General features: G+C 41.9%; 1 non-coding gene across 1 annotated transcript; it reads right to left on the bottom strand.

The window, feature by feature from the left end:
• Window positions 1–4,346: 4,346 nt before the first annotated feature.
• On the bottom strand, window positions 4,347–4,432 carry TRNAM-CAU. The gene is given in 2 exon segments: window positions 4,347–4,382; window positions 4,395–4,432. It is a non-coding gene; the product is annotated as a tRNA-Met (tRNA).
• Between the last annotated feature and the right edge of the window lie 12,922 nt (window positions 4,433–17,354).

Below are 17,354 nucleotides of genomic sequence, written 5' to 3'. Positions count from 1 at the left end.
CCCCTGCTTCTCCGAGGAAAGCGACAGTGCGTGTGCGTGTGTGTGACGGACCGCACAAAAAAGCAGGCCACCACGGGGCCTCCTGCTGCTCTGCGGCTCGCTTCGCTTGGCTTGCTTCCTTTCCACTCTTTCGCGCGATCTCTCTCTCGACACCCTTTTCTTTTCTTTTACAGAGCAACAGCATAGTACACCGCTGTCTCTACTGGTCGCTAGGTGCAGGGAAAAGGGAATGCGGTTTTTATAAAAAAGTATTTAAAATAGGACACTGTTATGATATCTTTTATAGTTAAGTAGTAGGACAATAAAATTTAGATTCAACTATATATTTTTATAAGTACATTAAATATTTTATGTAAAGCTTTGGTAAGATGGATATCAATCCATCTATTCTAATATAATATATGACACAAATTTATCATAAAGTTATATATTTTAGTACTAGTTTTGTTCTCATAAAATTTCTAATGCACACCCGGATTTAAAGCACTGACGACTTACCATCATTTCATAGGTCCTAAAAAAGTCCTTAAAATAGGATCATCTTTTGCTCCCCTTATCTATTTCAAAATAAGGGCACTGAATTCTAATATTGTTTGTTTTTAATTTGTTTGTATGGGATGGGTAAAAAATATTTTATGACGGAGGAATTAAATCGTACGATTTGCTGCTTAATTTGATATACTTTTCAAAACGTTGAGGAGTAAACGAAACAAGGCACGAACCGTGTTACATGTACCGCGTGATGGACAGCTAGCTGGAGTATTGGCATCAAATATGGGGGAGGCATGCATGCATACGTTTAGGAATCAATTACCCAACTAACTGTGGAGTACACATGACACACACACTGTACTTTGTTCTGTCATTTGCTCGTTGGGCAGCGTGATTAGGCCATGGTATATGCCAACGTACTTCCCATCTTTTGCCTCACGGGAGCTGGCAAATATTCATGGCTAATTACCTAGGTACTAGTAAGGGGAAGAAAAGAATAATTGGACAGTAAACATGACAGACACACAGAGACAGAAAGAAAGAGGAGGCAATTTAGGCCCTGTTTCTAAAATTTTTTTCCAAAAACATCACATCAAAGCATTAAACATAGATAAACCAAATAACTAATTGCACAGTTACGGAAGAAATTTTGAGACGAATCTTTTGAGCCTAATTAGTACATGATTAGCCATAAGTGCTACAGTAACCAATATGTGCTAATGACGGATTAATTAGACTCAACAAATTCGTCTCGCGGTTTCTAGGCTAGCCGTGAAATTCGTTTTTTTCATTCGTATCCGAAAACCCCCTTCCGACATCTGGTCAAATATTTGACGTGACACTTTTTTTCAAAATTTTTTCCAAACTAAACGGCCGCTTAATCCATAATTTATTTTTTTCCTTAGTGAATCCGGCCATCCAGGCATCAGGCATCAAATCATAGTTTTTCGATCAACAAATGAGCGGTTGAGATTGCGCGTAGTTGCTAACTTTTGTAGTTGCTGTTGGGACTGTACCAGGTCTCAATTCCATGTATTCATGGTTAATTACCTAGATACTAGTAGGGAGCAAGAAAGAATAACCAGAGAGCAAAGAGCTTTTTTTATTAATTTTGAATAAGTAACTTAAGGTAGCATACTTTTTATATGGTATCATAAGGTACTTTGTGTGTTAAGATAACAAAAATTTATACTAAAATTTTTTTAGTATATTGAGATAATTTCTAAGGGTGATAAAAAAGCTCGGAGAGTAAACATGACAGAGAGACAGAGGGAGCAATTTAACCCATAATTTATTTCTCTCTCTTGTGAATCCGGCCATCCAGGCATCAAGCACATGTGGTGGAGTTGTGCAGTGATCGGAGCATCAACACACAGGACATGCACGCTGGCCGATTGGTCAAAAAAGGAGTAATAAAACATTCAGGTCAATGTGTGAAAAAGCGTAGTCTTGTCGTCCCAAAAGGCTCTCCAGCCACAGTTACACCGACAATGTGCGTTGTGGAATGCACCGACGCGCAAAACCAATTGCGATATACTCCAGTACAGTGGAGTGGAGTTGCTCTCTACTCCACTAGCAATGCCAATGCGTGCGTACAAGAAAATTAATTAATGTTATAACCAATTGCCATAATAGATATATGTGGATGCGTACAAAGAAAATTAGTTAATGTTTTGTTTAGACAAGCCAGCCACTAATGGTACTTACATGGGGTTTAGTGGCAGAAACATGTTACTTAGATTGGGTATGCCAAGGCATTAAGCAATGGACCCCACTAAAACACACGGGAATTCTTTCTTTGTGGAGTCGGATGGGGAGAACCACGGATAGGATGATGTTGGAATGGAAATTGGAAAATAATAATGAAGGTAGACTTCTAAGGCAGCTTTTTACCTATAGAGGGAAGGAATTAATTGCTAGGTTAATTGGATACGAAGAGAAAATATGCACCATTTTGTACTGGTAAATCTAGTTTAGAAAAATCCAGCTGCTATATTTTTCGTTTTAGTTTTATGCAAAGTACAATTGCATTTATAAAAACAGATAGACAATAGTACGTGTGATATATCATATGCAATTCTACTTTTAAAATCTAGCTACATTTTAAATTAAAACACAGAGATTGGCTAGTATATCGATATGATATCCGGTCAAAAAGGTCCCCACGTATGTTTAACGAATAATTTAGGTTAAGTAAAGCGAGCAAAATGCCAAAATGGGTGCAATTCTTTAAGCCCATATCCCCAAAAACAACACCAAAGCACCTATTCATTATCATAGACGCACAAATGGTATCAATGATAATGCCAAGAGAACAAACTCCATATTATCTTGACTTTTATTTATCAATAGCACGGTAGTTAGAGGATGAGATACGCGAGCGTTTTTGCAAAGTCCCATTGATGCAAAAGATACAAAAAGTGGAACTCATTACAAAAACGGGGGAGTAGAATACTCCCTTGCCTTTATTTCCAAATTTAAAAAAGGTGCAAATTGCCCCCGACATGGTTCAAATCTTAGTCTAGGAAATTTTTTATTTGATGCACAAACTTACATTTCAAATCTTTAAAAGAGGAAAGTACCCATCTAACCAGTCATCACAAAACTTACGATCCAAGTTCCTTTCCTAGCTTGGACAAACCAAAGTGCCAAGGAGAATAATAATAAAAAAAAATACAAGAAGCTTATAAGCTCCAAAAGAAAGCTAGCCAGTAGTAGTTGTTACAATGGAGGGTCCTACCTGAATCTCAATAAATTTTAGATCAACATGATTTGATTCACGCCATGATACACATCAAATTAACTAAATCCTGATCTAATGTTCGACCAAAAATCTCCCGTCGGCTAGATACTTTATTTTTTTCCCCTACCACATGAACTGGATCTTGGCCGGTTGGCATGAAAGGCCTGTGAGAAATCATTGTTTCCTTTTCGCTCGGCAACAACCCAAGTACCCAACACACAAAAAATATTGCCAATCTTCGCAATGGCCACTGGGCAGTGATCATTATGCTCGTATATATGCACTACAAGGCACGCTGAGAACTCAGCTGCTGGTGAAATTTTTTTATTAAATAAACATTTTTAGCAAGTAATTTTATTACTAAACCATCAGGCAAAATTTTTCCAAAACTAAACCTTTTAGCCACGCCAGCGCTAGTGGCGTGGCAAGACAACGCTGCCACGCAGCCTAATCGGCGTGGCAGTCTTGCCACGCCGATGTCAGTGACGTGGCAAGACAATGCTGCCACACCGATAATGGCGTGACAAGTCTTTTAGCCACGCCAATGAGGATGGCGTCGCCAAAAAATTTATATTAGTGGAAATACACACCGATAATAGCGTGGCAAGTCTTTTAGCCACGCCAATGTTGATGGCGTGGCCAAAAAAATTATACAGTGGAAATATTTTTTTGAAGGTTTAGTAATAAAATTACTTCTTAAAAAGGTTAAAAAATAAAAAAATCTCGCTGCTGGTATGGTATGCATGCATGGTTCAGTGCCGTCAGGCATAACCGACTCCCAGTTGATGTGGGAGTCTCACCAAAATGCCTACAAAAAATATATAGTATTTGAGTGCGTGTGCTTGAAGATAGACCAAATGTGTGCAAGTGATTGCATGCTGTGGATTTATCAAGGGTGTAATATATTGCCACCTTGACATTTCATGGTTAGGTTCAGAGTGATAAAAAGAATTAGGGGGTGTAGTTAAAACATTGCCACCTTTGACACTTCATGTTCCTTTTTTGAAAGATGAAAATAATGTACTGGTAGTAGTTAAACAGTTGACATTTGATGTTTATCAAGCCATGCTCCTTTTTTGAAAGATGAAATATGTTTATTTGTAAAAAAATATGGGGTGAGAGAGGCTCGAACTCTCGACCTCAGGATAACTCAAATAGCTATGAGACCTACGCGCTAGCCAACTGCGCCACCACCCCGCCTGTCTGAATATAACTAAACTATCTAATAGACGTCCCCCAGATGAATTTTTTATTTTTAAAACCTTTTTAATAAATAATTTTGTTACTAAACCCGAAGAGAAAGTATTTTTACCGTATAAAACTTTTGGCTACACCAGTGTTAGTGGCGTGGTAAAAACCACGTAGAAATATTTTCTTTTAAGGTTTAGTAATAAAATTATTTATTAAAAAATTAAAAAAAATTCTAGTCGTTTATAGTGGTTGTTGCCTCGTCGATTATCACCATCACAAGTAGGTGAAAACAGAGCACACGGTGAGGCTCTAGCTCCTTAATCGTTTGTGTCTTGTGGAGCTACAGCCCAACCAAAGGCTCCTACTACATTCTTAATTCTAGAATAGTGAAACAAGTAGATCTGTTTTTCTTCACAGCGGATTAGTACTGGCCGGAGTCTCTGGTCAATAGGGCCTCCGGTTCACATGAGGTGAGGCCAAACTAATGTTAATTATAAAGGGAAAATGTAACATCCACTTGAATCAAGTTTTAACAAGCAACGTGAGATAGCTAGAAAGCAATTTAAGAGAGCTGTCAACCTAACACATGCATAGATTAGGCTAAGACAAGTAATAACAGTAAAAGAGAGAGAACACAAGAGTTTCTTATCTAAGTTTGAATTCAACAATTCTACTCTTCATTGAGGAACTTCAAATAGCCGAGTTTCTCTCAACCCTTGAAGAAGGTGAGAGCATTGCCAAAGGTAATCACTTTACATTTTTAGCTTTTAATAGTGTGGCAAACTCTAATGCAGATGGTTTAGACCGTCGTAACCAAGTTAACCTTACTACGATGAATTAGAACATGCTGATTTGTAACATTTTTTTTGTCACATGCCTTGTAATTGAGTTGATTTTCTCTCATTATTTGGTTCCATCATATATACTCTCTTTGTACCAAAATACAAGTATTTCGGAAATTTAAATCTTATAAAAAATATAACCATTCTTGATATTATTCACGGTACTACTTGTCTCGTCAATCCATTCATCAATTATTAAATAGTATTATAGTATTTTCTCCTCTACCTTAATGTCTGCTAATTAACCTATAAATATTTATATTTTAGAACAAATTTAGTATATGCTAATGCCAGTTTAAGCATCAGGTGCGTCGTCAAGCTAACTTAAGTGATTTAATGATCCACTAATTGAAATTAAGATAATCCTTGGAATAAAATAGAAAGCCGGCTGACAATAGGAATATTCGAAAACAATTGTAATGTACCGTCACTTGTGTAATTTCTGGGACCTATGCTATGAAGGCTCCAATGCATTGTGATTGCAAATTAATAATGCCCCTAATTAGTTTTAGGAAACATTAACTGCCCTTTCAAATTTTGTTACTTTATAAGAATGTTTGACATAGTGGTCTATTCTGAGCTTATGTTTGGGTATTGTTTAACTGGTGTTATTTTGCTTTTACAAATCATATGCACTATTTGTTAGTGTAATCTATATAGGAGTATATCAAGAAAAAAAAAAGACCTAAATATCTGCTGTTGGCTGACAAACAGACGAGTTAACGATATTGGGCTTCTGAGCTGTGCACGTTATTGCTAAAACAGGGCAGCAAAAAGCCCATTAATCTTTTGGACATCTAGCTAACTAGATGGCCCATTTATTCTGTTGGGGATCAGGTCAACCGAATTTTAGTAATGTAGTACTACCTCCGTTCATAACATGTTTGACTTTTTTTTATAACGTTTAACCATTTGTTACTTAAACTTAAAAAATAACAAATCATGATTAAAGTTCTTTTTGAATAAGACAAATGATCAATCATTAAAAAAAAGTCAAACATCTTACATTATGAAATGGAGGGAATAATAATTACTAATGCTGTGTGCTTACTTTTAGAATTACAGGGCTACATGTGTTTAAATAAAAAGAATCGGCGTTAACGCCATCCTTATGCTTATAAGCATAGGTTGAGCTGAAGTACAACTCCCTCCGTTTATTTTTCTTTGATGCCATCAACGTTTAAATATATTTTCTTAACCTTTTGTTTTAATTAAATTTTTTGTGTAAATATATAAAATTATAGTTCAGGTTTAAAGTCAGGGGCGTAGACAAAGGCATACCCTACCGTCCATACTCGGTATATAGCAATATATATGAATTTATAAAAAATTCACTTGAATACAAATATGTGTTATGTAATGTATGTATATTGAATCATATTGTCAATTTTACTATTATTACTGCTTTGCTAAAATGAATTTATCAAATTATATACAATCATCTTTAGGTGGACATGCTTCATCCTAGATTCGTCACTATTAAAGTAATTATAATAAAGGTTAACTACAAAAATAACTTTATTTTCTTCAGTTTGCTTATTTGACTCCATTTTAAAAAAAAAACCAAGCCGCCGTCTAACTCTCGTGTATGTACACCGTTAGGTTTTATTTTTTAAAATAATAATAATAATAATATAATTATGGTATGACGAAATTACCCCTGCCTTGTCCGTGATTCCAACCGGCTTACGCGGAGGCGATGGGGCGCGGCGGCGCACGGTATGCACGAGGAGGTGACGGCGCATGGCGGCACGCACGACGCGAGGGGGAGGGAGAGGCGGCGGCTGTCGCGCGCGAGGAGTGAGTGGCGCACGGGGTTCCCCGAAGGGCGCGCGCGACAGCACCGAGTACGTCGGCGGCCCGCGGGCAGGGCATGCTCCGGTGGGCCGACGGCAGCCTGTACGTCGGGTTCTAGGGACGCGAGGCGGCCTGCGGCGCCGTCCAGAAGAAGGGCGTGTATACCCGTCGCCGGCGGCCGCGCGGGCGAGTCCCGTGACCCGAGGCCGCTCCGGCATGGAAGGGCAGTCGGCGCTCCTGTCGCTGGGGTCGCTGAAATGGCTGGCTCGGTCGATCAGGCGTGGTGCACCTCTGGGGCTCCGATGTGGAGCTCAAGTGCGACATTGCCGACGATTCTAGACACCGGAACACCTCTACGTGTTGGCCATTTGGGTTTGGCTTTGTGCCCCCAATCTACTTGATCGTTGTCCTCTGCCATTTCTTGCTGTTCTCCTTTTTTTTTTCCTTGTTCATTGTGGTACAGATGGATAGGAAATTAGGAACGTAACTGTGTGCATGTGAGCCTTTTGAGAAGAGCTAGACATATGAAATCTTTGTTCTCCACGGTGATCTTTATCCAATCTGTTTGATTTTTGCCAACCTATTAGTTGGCCACGACTTAACTAGATGTGTATTTTTTTTTCTTAAGTATATGTAGTTTGGGATGGGTGCTGTCGAAATGTTGTTAAAGTTAAGTTGTAATTTTGTATATCTAAGGTCGATTGGACTTCAAAGCTGACTAAAGTCCCTGAAAATGCACATGATTGTAATTTGTAATCATGTTGAAATTTTCAATATTCGCCCTTTTCGGCAGAAGAAAAGGAAACTTTCATATCAATGTTAGGTTAGTTGATCCAACGTTAATTTCTAATCTTAGCCTAATATTGATCACCTATGCTAATACGGAATTAATTTGATCTATTGATCTGGTTGAGAAGCCATCGTGATTGAATCGATCCTCCTGCTCTGTTTTCTTCTCTCCTTTTCTCCGATCTTTCTGGCAGCTTGATGTGGGCGTTGACGACCTTCGTCTCCGGCGAGATTAGATTGCCGATGATCACTTCTAAACATGCAGCCTTCTTTTGAGATCACGTCACGATCATCCCTTCTAGTGCCTAATCGATCGGGCAATTATGGTTTTGGTTTTAGAACATAGAACTCAGGCGTCCCCTCGTCTGTCTCTCTATTTATATGGCACTGGTGGGGCACGGGGTAATCTCAAATGTAGTAGGGAATTTTGATTCTACCGATCACCGAAACAAACTATCTCTTCTTTTCTTGTTAGAGTAGGACACGGATTTCTTGTTTGAGTAGGAGTAGGACACGGTAGAAAATCAGTTATGGTGAATTTCGAATTTCTTAAACCGGTCTCTATCTCTAATTTCTTTTATCCGGTGTCTAACTGAATAAATCAACCAACATGGAAACTAGTGATTAAAGCACAAACTTATATATATGTTTTTTACTCAATTGATGGTAGAACGACGCCTTGTTTATTCTGCCCCTTTAGGATGCTTCTTATGATATCAGTATCACAGTATGCAATATAGAAGCAACTCCATAGCAGAGTTTTAAGATTTTACCGTATGAATTAACCTAGAAAACAGAGCAGCTTAGTCAGATTTTCTATTTGAATTTTTTTGACTCATTTTACCTTTTCAATTACTGAAATGCCTACTTGATTATAGATGCTATGAAATATTTGGTGTGATCTCATACATCCAAGGGATAGATCTAATCTATCCAGATACAAAGGAGGAGGAGAAGCTTTCTTCACGTGTATATCTCCCATTAGCGTTTCTCTGGAACGAGCCCAAACGTAGTACCCCTTTGTTCACACCGTATCCCCCTGTATATAATGACTTGAAAGTGAATGAGAAGATCAATCCCATTCTTCTTCCTCTGTCGTAGTTTCTCAATTCTAAACACGTTATTAGCACTTCGCTCTTCCCCACCAAACACAAAGAGGAAGAGAAGAAGAAACAGAAGGTACGATGATCTCCATCACCGGCGTCACAATGGTGCTGCCTCCTCGCAATCGACGGCACTACCGGTCACTGCCACGCCAACCTCCTCCTTGCCAACCACGATGACCGACGGCGGCCATGGCAGCCTGTGCGCCGGCTGTTGCCCGGCGTGGTGTCACGTCCATAAATTTACACCAAATTTCTGAACAATAGCATGTATTAAATCTCGGTCCAGGAATCAGCCCGAGTACACACTATGACAAATTAATACACAGTTCCACGACTTAAAAACAAATAAAAATAATTATCTATCAAAATGCAGCGAAAAGGAAAACAAGACTAAACCATCTAATCTTCAGCTTCAGCTGGCGATGACGGCTCCACACCACAGGCATTCTCGACGGCGGACTGAACCTCACTTCAACCTTGGGAACCTTCTTCTGACTTCTGACTCAAGTTCTGGCACTTGCTCTGGTGGGGGAAAAATTAAGCAAGACTGAGTACAAACCACCGTACTCAACAAGTAACACCCAAGAGAGGGAGAATAATGAATGCAATAGGGTGTCAAAGATAGGCTAAGGTTAAATTGCACAAAGCTGCAGTAATTTAGCAAAACAGTAAATAAAATATACTGAAATAAAAGTAAAGTAATATTTAAAATAATCATCCACTGTTCAACGTTACACCACGTTGCAACAGACCCAAACCACTGTCCAGCGTTACACCACACTGCAACAGGGTCAACCCTCTGTCCAATGTTAAACCACGTTGCAACAGACCCAAACCACTGCTAACGTTACACCACGTTGCGCAGGGTCAAACCAGTTCCAGGATTGATCAGGTTATTAATGGTTCAACTAATCCCAGTGAATCTGTCGGTTCGTCCAATAACCGTGGGCACGGCTATTCAAATAGTTTTACTCTGTAGAGGTGTACAACTTTACCCACAAGACATGGCTCCCAAGCATGTTAGCATGCACCAACGTATCACCACGATACCTCAGTACGGAAACCATGATAAGATCTTTCACCTAACCCTCCCTAGACAATCGCACCGCACTTCAGGTTTCACCCCCTCCTTTACACCAAGTCCGGCAGTCCCCTCTTGTGCCTTGGTGAATCCGGAAGCAGCAGGGGCTTTCGTTATACCACGATTGCCCATCCATACTCCATCACGCTCACCCTTGCCCTGGTACGTCGAATAGGGACAACCTAGATTACGAGTCTCACCGTTGCCCATTCTGGCTTGTGGTTAGTACGTGTAAGACTTACAGGGTTTCCTGAGAACCGGTCCTTAACTGCCATGGGCACAACTCTCAAAACCATACACCCACAGCCCACCATAAGCAATATTTTAGTTGTCATTAATCCACATCGGGGAAATGGGTAATGATCACAACCATTAAAGGTCTATCAAAGTCTAATCAATAATTAAATAATAATTGGTGAGCTAGTTGTATTAAGCATGGCTAAGCATTGCCTAAGCCTATTTCTAGTCAAATTAACCCTGGGTGACAATAATAATAAATGGGGATCAACGGGTATAAAGGTAAATGCCCAATAGATAAATAAAGTAAATACATTTGAATACAATGCATGTTTGAATGTAAAAGCGGGGGATTTTATAATCATAGGTTCAATATGATCAAAGAAGGGTGCCTCTTGCCTTGCTTAGACCCACGAGAAACTTCAACGACGACTTCGGGAACGAACGGCGCTGCGACGGGGTCAAAACCTACGACAAACAAGGCAAAACAAGCAAAAACAGGCTATAAAACTACTGAAACAGAGAAAAAAACTATTTTTAATGGATTCTTGGTATTTTTCTGGATTTAATGAAATTTGAATGGACCTAAACGGAGACTAGATGAATTACTTATGAATTTTAGAAGATTAACTGTGTTTTTTAACTAAACAGAAAAATCCTAAATCAATTATTGCGCAATTAATGGGGCTGCTGACGTCAGCGGAGGAGAGAGGGGCTGACAGCTGGCAGGTGGGGTCCACCTGTCGGCGGGTGAGAGAGGAGAAGGGGACTGGCAGCTGGGCCCGAGGGGAGAGAGAGGAGAGGGGGGAGACCAGGCTGACGTCTGGGACCCGCCTGTCGGCGGCCTTGGAATAGAGAGGAGGGGGAGCGGAGTTCGGCTGGGAGAGGAGGGAAGCAGCGGCCGGCCGAGCGGGCGGCGATGGGTGGCGACGGCGGAAACGAGCGGCACCGGCGGAGAGTGGCGACGGCGACGACCCGGCGAGCGGCGGCGCGACAGCCGGCGACGGAGACGCCGACCGCGCCGAGAGGAGGGCGGCTCGGGAAGTGCGATGTCGGCGGCGTGATAGGAGGGCGGCGGCGCTCCGGTGACGATGGGGTTGCATCGGCGACGGCGAGGCGGGGGCGACGGCAACCGGAGTTGCGACGGCAACGTCCAAGGCGCGCACGCACACGGCGGCATCGGCGGCATCCCGTGGAGAGGAAAAGAGGGGAGGAGGGGATCGGAGAGGCTCACTGGCGATGGGAACGATGGCGACGGGTCGGCGAGGTGACGGGACAGGTGGCGACGTCCGACGGCACGGACGACGACGACCGGGCGATGGGATCGGGGGTGGCGGTGGTGAGACCAGGTGCGGCGATGAACAGGTGGCGAGAGGAAGCGAGGGCACTGGGCATGCCCGCCGGCGATGACAAGGGCGGAGCAAGTCGGCGACGACGAGGCGGAGGTGGTGACAGCGCTCCGCGGTGGCGATCAGCGGCGAGGCGCGAGATTGGACGCGACGGCGAGGTGGCTAGGCACGGCGGCGGCTCAGGCGGAGAGGGGAAAAGGCGGCGGCGGCGCTTGTGCGAGGGGGTTTTAAAGGTGGAGAGGCACCGGCTAGGGCAAGACGGCCGGTGGAGACCAAGTCGCACACGCGGGCGCGGCGGTTGCGGCGGACTCGGCGGCGACGCGGACTCGGCCAGCGCGGGGAGGCGGCGCGGACTTCGCGCGGCGCGGGCGCGGGCGAGCTGGCGAGCTGGGCCGAGGCAGCTGGCGGGCCAGGCGAGGGGGAGGAAGCGCGTGCGTGGGAGAGGAGGCGGCCGGTCGGCTGGGCCGGCCTGGAGGGAGAGGTGGCCCGGCTCGGCGGGGCCGGCCTGGGAAGGAAGAGGGGAAAAAGAAAAAAAGGAAAAAGAAAAAGAGAGAGGAGGAAAATTAGACTTCGGCCCAATTTGAGAAGGAAGGGAAAAAGAAAGAGAAAGGAGGGAAAAAAAAGAAAGCCTCACTTTTGCCGAATTTTAACTTAATTTGTTTGGCCAAATTTTATACTTCTGCAATTTGAGTTTAAATCTAGTTAATCGATTTGCGAACCTCGATTTAATTAAATTAATTCCTTTAGAGGGATTTTTCCTGAGTTAATTAAGCCAATTACTATTTACGGATTTCTTTTACAAATTTAGGTTTGGGATAAAACTCCGGGCGTGACACGTGGCACGCTCATGGTTGGTACTCCATTACGGTGCGCGCGGGGGCGGCACTCCGGCGCGGCGCGCGCATGGACGGTAGCGGTTGGCGTCATGCCGGCACAAGCGGCGCGGGCACGCGGCACTCCGGCACGGCGCGCGCATGGGCGGCGGCAAGGCATGGACGGCGGTTGGACGACGGTTGGCGTCGCGGGCAGGGCGCGCGTCGGCACTCCGACGCGCGACGCGAACGGCGCGGGCACGCAGCGACGCAGGCGCATGGCGGTTGCGGCGCATGGCGGAATGGGCGGCGACAGTTGCGCGCATGGCATGCATGTGCATCGCTGTTACGCGGAGTGGGCGACGACGTTCACGTTACGTTGGTGTTGCATGGCGACGCTGTTACGTGGGTGTCGTGGGGGCTAATCCTCCCACCCCCTCCGTCCTGTGTCCCATGGGCCAACCAGCCCATGGCTGCCCCCACCCCCCATTGGCGCAAGCAGGCCAGCCCAGCCTGGCTGCGGCCCAAGGCCGGTGGCCCTGGCGCCCTCTCGCCAGCAGGCCGGCGCGGCATCGTTGTGGGGATGGGCCGAAATTCAAATTTCGGCCCATCACCCCTATTTATTTGTTTTTATTTACTATTTGCATTGTAAATATTAGTTTAAATTAGTCTTTAGTCCCTTTTAATTTCTGCAATTTACTAAAAGCAGTTCATCAGTGTAATTACCTTCATGTAATTTGACTTTTTAGTCCCTGATGTTTATGATATTTTACATTATTAAATATCATGCTTTTACTAAATTCATTTATTGTCTTAAATAAAATGCCTTCACATATTATTTCAAGACATGCTCTACTTTCACGCTTTATTAAAATTACAAAATTCTTTAAATTTTGTATTTTAATTTAGTAAATTCTCTTAATTATGCCTCACATAATTAATGGAGAATTTAATGCATGTTTGACTTTAATAATTTGACTTGGCAATAAAACCACGCGTAGATGGAGCCCTATATTTTGGTCACAAATGATCATTACTAGGCAGCGAAATTTTCGGCCATCATTAAGCGGTCTATATTATAAGATGATTACCAAGATGGAGACCTAATATTTTTGGCAACTAGCAGTCTTAAATTTAGGCAGCGAATATTTCGCCCATCACTAAAAGGGTCTATATCTTATAATAATTACCCGCATGTGTTATTCCAAGAATATGTTTGAAAAACAATTGTATGGTCTATTACCTACAATCAATTTTCAACACATGACAAATTATGAGGTCTTACATTTTGCATTGAGATTACAACTTCTATATATCATGTTTTTTTATTAATTTACCTCTGTAAATTAATAAATGTTAATCATGATTGTAGGGACAATGGCAATTAGAGAGTTCAATGAACTCGCCCTCGATGGGAGTAACTACCCAATTTGGGCTTCGGATATCAAGATAAACTTTGCTTCTCATGGGATTATTAAAGCAATTGAGGACCCCGTTGATGGGGACCCGCCAGCTGAGGACAAGAAAATAATGACTGTCCTTTTTCCTTCGGCTTTATATCCATAAAGACCTCAAACATGAGTACATATTAGAGATGAACCCTCTCACTTTATGGAAAGCTCTCAAAGAGCGTTATGATCAGCAAGAGAAACTCATTTGGCCTAAGGCTAATTTTGAGTGGTCTCAACTACGCTTGCAGGATTTTAAAACTGTGGTAGAGTTCAACTATGTTGTTCATCAGATTTGCTCCAAGTTGAAATTTTGCGAAAAAGAGCCTACGGAGGCAGAAAAGATAGAAAAAATTCTATCCACTATGCTTCTGGAGGACAGGATACTAAATCAACAGTATCGAGCTAACAATTTTCAGAGGTATTCTCAGCTTATACATACATTTACTCAGGCAGAAAAACATCATGAGCTTTGTCTCAAGAATGCTCAACAGCGCCCTCCTGGTTCTGCACCTCTGCCTGAGGTTCACTTCAATGCTAAGTATAATGCTGATAATACAAAAAGATTCAAGGGAAATTCTTCGAATAATCCCAAGAATTCAATTGGAAAACGCAAACACAACAATAGGCGCAAATTCAAGGGCCGAAAGAAGGGAAATGGCAAGGAAAAGGCACCACAAGCCCGTCGCAATAACAACAAACATTGCGACAGGTGTGGATCTGACTATCATATCGCTAAAGATTGTTGTATCCCAAAGCATCTTGTCCTCCTGTATCAGAAATCCCTCAAGGAGAAAAAGTCATCTGAGGAACCAAGATATGAAGCTCACTTCAATCTTACAAATGAAGCTAGACCAGAGGTTGGAAGTTCTCAAAAGGCTCCTGTTGAACCAGAGAACAATCTCGATCTTCTACCAGAAGACGTTGGTCCACTTTCTTCGACAGATGACATGCTCATTGAGTTTTGCTCAATGGATCCACTTGAAGTTTTTCATTAATCTCAGTGCATCTTACTTGAAGATGAAAAACTTTAAGTATTAGTATGTGTGTTACATACAATGATATCCATGTATTATGTCAAAACAATAGTTGTTGTAATAAGTAGATAAGTAAAAACTCCCTTATGTAATAAGGTTGTAAGACTTTTAAGTCATTAGAGTATGTACTATTACAGCTTATGTAAACATCATTTGTGTATTTGCTGTTTCGTTACTTATTGCATGTATGGATTGAATAAATAATTGTTTACTAAACAATTTTCTTTCTTTCAATATAGATGTCTCACGATATCACTCCGATTGGAGAGGAATTATGCCTTGTGGACAACGGTACCACAAATTCTATACTTAGGGAGATCAAATACTTCCAAACTCTTAAAAAGAGAGAAGGGAAAGTTTTGACAATTGCTGGACGCGATACTGTGATAGTTGGCTCTGGACGAGCAATTATTACACTCCCAATGGGTACACAAATCATAATCGAGGATGTTTTATTGTATCCTGATTCAACCCGTACCTTACTAAGTTATAGAGATATCCGTCAAAATGGGTTACACATTGAAACCCAAATGGATAATCGAGAAGAATTTCTTCTCTTAACCAGACAAAACGGATATAGCAAGCATACTTGCGAAAAAATTCCATCTCTTACATCGGGTTTGTACTATATATACATTAAGCCCATTTCCCATGTTGCATATAAAGTAATTTTTTAAAATATTGATGCATTCCACACTTGGCATGATCGACTTGGGCACCCTGGTATCGGGATGATGAGAAAAATTATTGGCAACTCTATTGGTCATAATTTGATCAATGGAAAATTTTCCAAATCCTCTGATTTTGTATGCACTGCATGTGCTATAGGGAAATTAATTTTGAGACCTTATCTCAAAATTAGAGCCGAACCACTTCGATTCCTTGAACGTATTCAATGCGATATTTGTGGCCCTATTGTGCCACGATCTGGACCGTTCAAGTACTTTATGGTTTTGATCGATGCATCTACAAGATGGTCTACAAGATGGTCTCATGTGTGTCTACTATCGACACGAAACCATGCTTTTGCTAAACTCATGTCCCAAATCATAAGGTTAAAAGCAAGTTACCCTGAACATATGATTCAATCAATCCGTATGGACAACGCTGCCGAATTCAAATCTCATGCTTTCGATGATTATTGCATGGCTTTAGGAATTCAGGTTCAACATTCAGTCCCATATGTCCACACACAAAATGGTTTAGCTGAATGATTGATCAAAAGAATTAAGCTTATTGCTCGACCATTATTGATGAATTGTAAACTACCTTCGTCATGTTGGGGTCATGCAGTACTGCACGTTGCTGATCTTATCTAACTACGACCAACGGCATATCATGAAACTTCCCCAATGCAGTTAGTACGTGGAAATCCTCCAAGTATTTCCCATTTGCGTAAGTTCGGTTGTGCTGTCTATATACCGATCTCACCACCACAACGTACTGCTATGGGCCCACACAGGAAAGTGGGGATCTATGTGGGATTTAAATCTCCGTCGATCATAAAGTATTTAGAACCATTAACTGGTGATCTATTTACTACCCGATTCGCTGACTCTATTTTTGATGAGGAACATTTTCCGGCATTAGGGGGAGACTTCAAGTACCAGAAAGAATGCCAGGAAATTGATTGGAATGCTCAGGGTATTCCAGCCTCAGATCCACGTACTACAGAAACTGAACTACAAGTTCAAAAAATTATACATTTGCAAAGACCTGCAAATAACCTGTCAGATGCATTTACCAATTACAAAGGTGTGACTAAATCTTTCATTCCCGCTCAGAATGCACCAGAAAGAGTGGAGGTACCAAACAAAACCACTCAACTTTCACTCTCTAAAAAGAGAGAAAGAAGTATGGTCACTAAGCGAGATACAATTGGTAACAAGCAAAGAAAGATGGTAAATATAAACCAGCCTTCAGTTGGTACACACCGAATTGATACTAGATATCAAATAGATCATGATAATCTGCAACCTAGCTCAGTTGTGCACAATGCTGAGACTAGAAATTCTGAAAACCATAGACACATTATGTTGGAAAATCACAATGAGTCTATGAGGGTTGATGAATACCGACACTGGAAATTCTTTTGATAGAAGAGCTACAATTGTCGACAATAAATTTTTCAAACAAATTGCTGATTGCCTCCAAATTGATCTAGAACTTAGGTCTATAAAAGAGTGCCAAAAGCACTCTGACTGGAACAAATGGAAGGATGCAATTGACGCGGAATTAGCCTCGCTTTATAAAAGAGATGTATTCTTGGCTATTATGCCTACACCTCGTGGTATCTTCCCTATGGGATACAAATGGGTTTTCGTTCGGAAACGAAATGAAAACAATGAGGTGGTGAGATATAAAGCAAGGCTTGTAGCACAAGGTTTTACGCAAAAACCTAGCGTTGATTTCAACGAAACTTATTCTCCA

The sequence above is a fragment of the Oryza brachyantha genome, chromosome 2 (genome assembly GCF_000231095.2).
Source record: "Oryza brachyantha chromosome 2, ObraRS2, whole genome shotgun sequence".
NCBI lineage: Eukaryota > Viridiplantae > Streptophyta > Magnoliopsida > Poales > Poaceae > Oryza > Oryza brachyantha.
The sequence above is the reverse complement of the archived record's forward strand: the minus strand, read 5'-3'. Positions and strand labels throughout refer to the sequence as shown.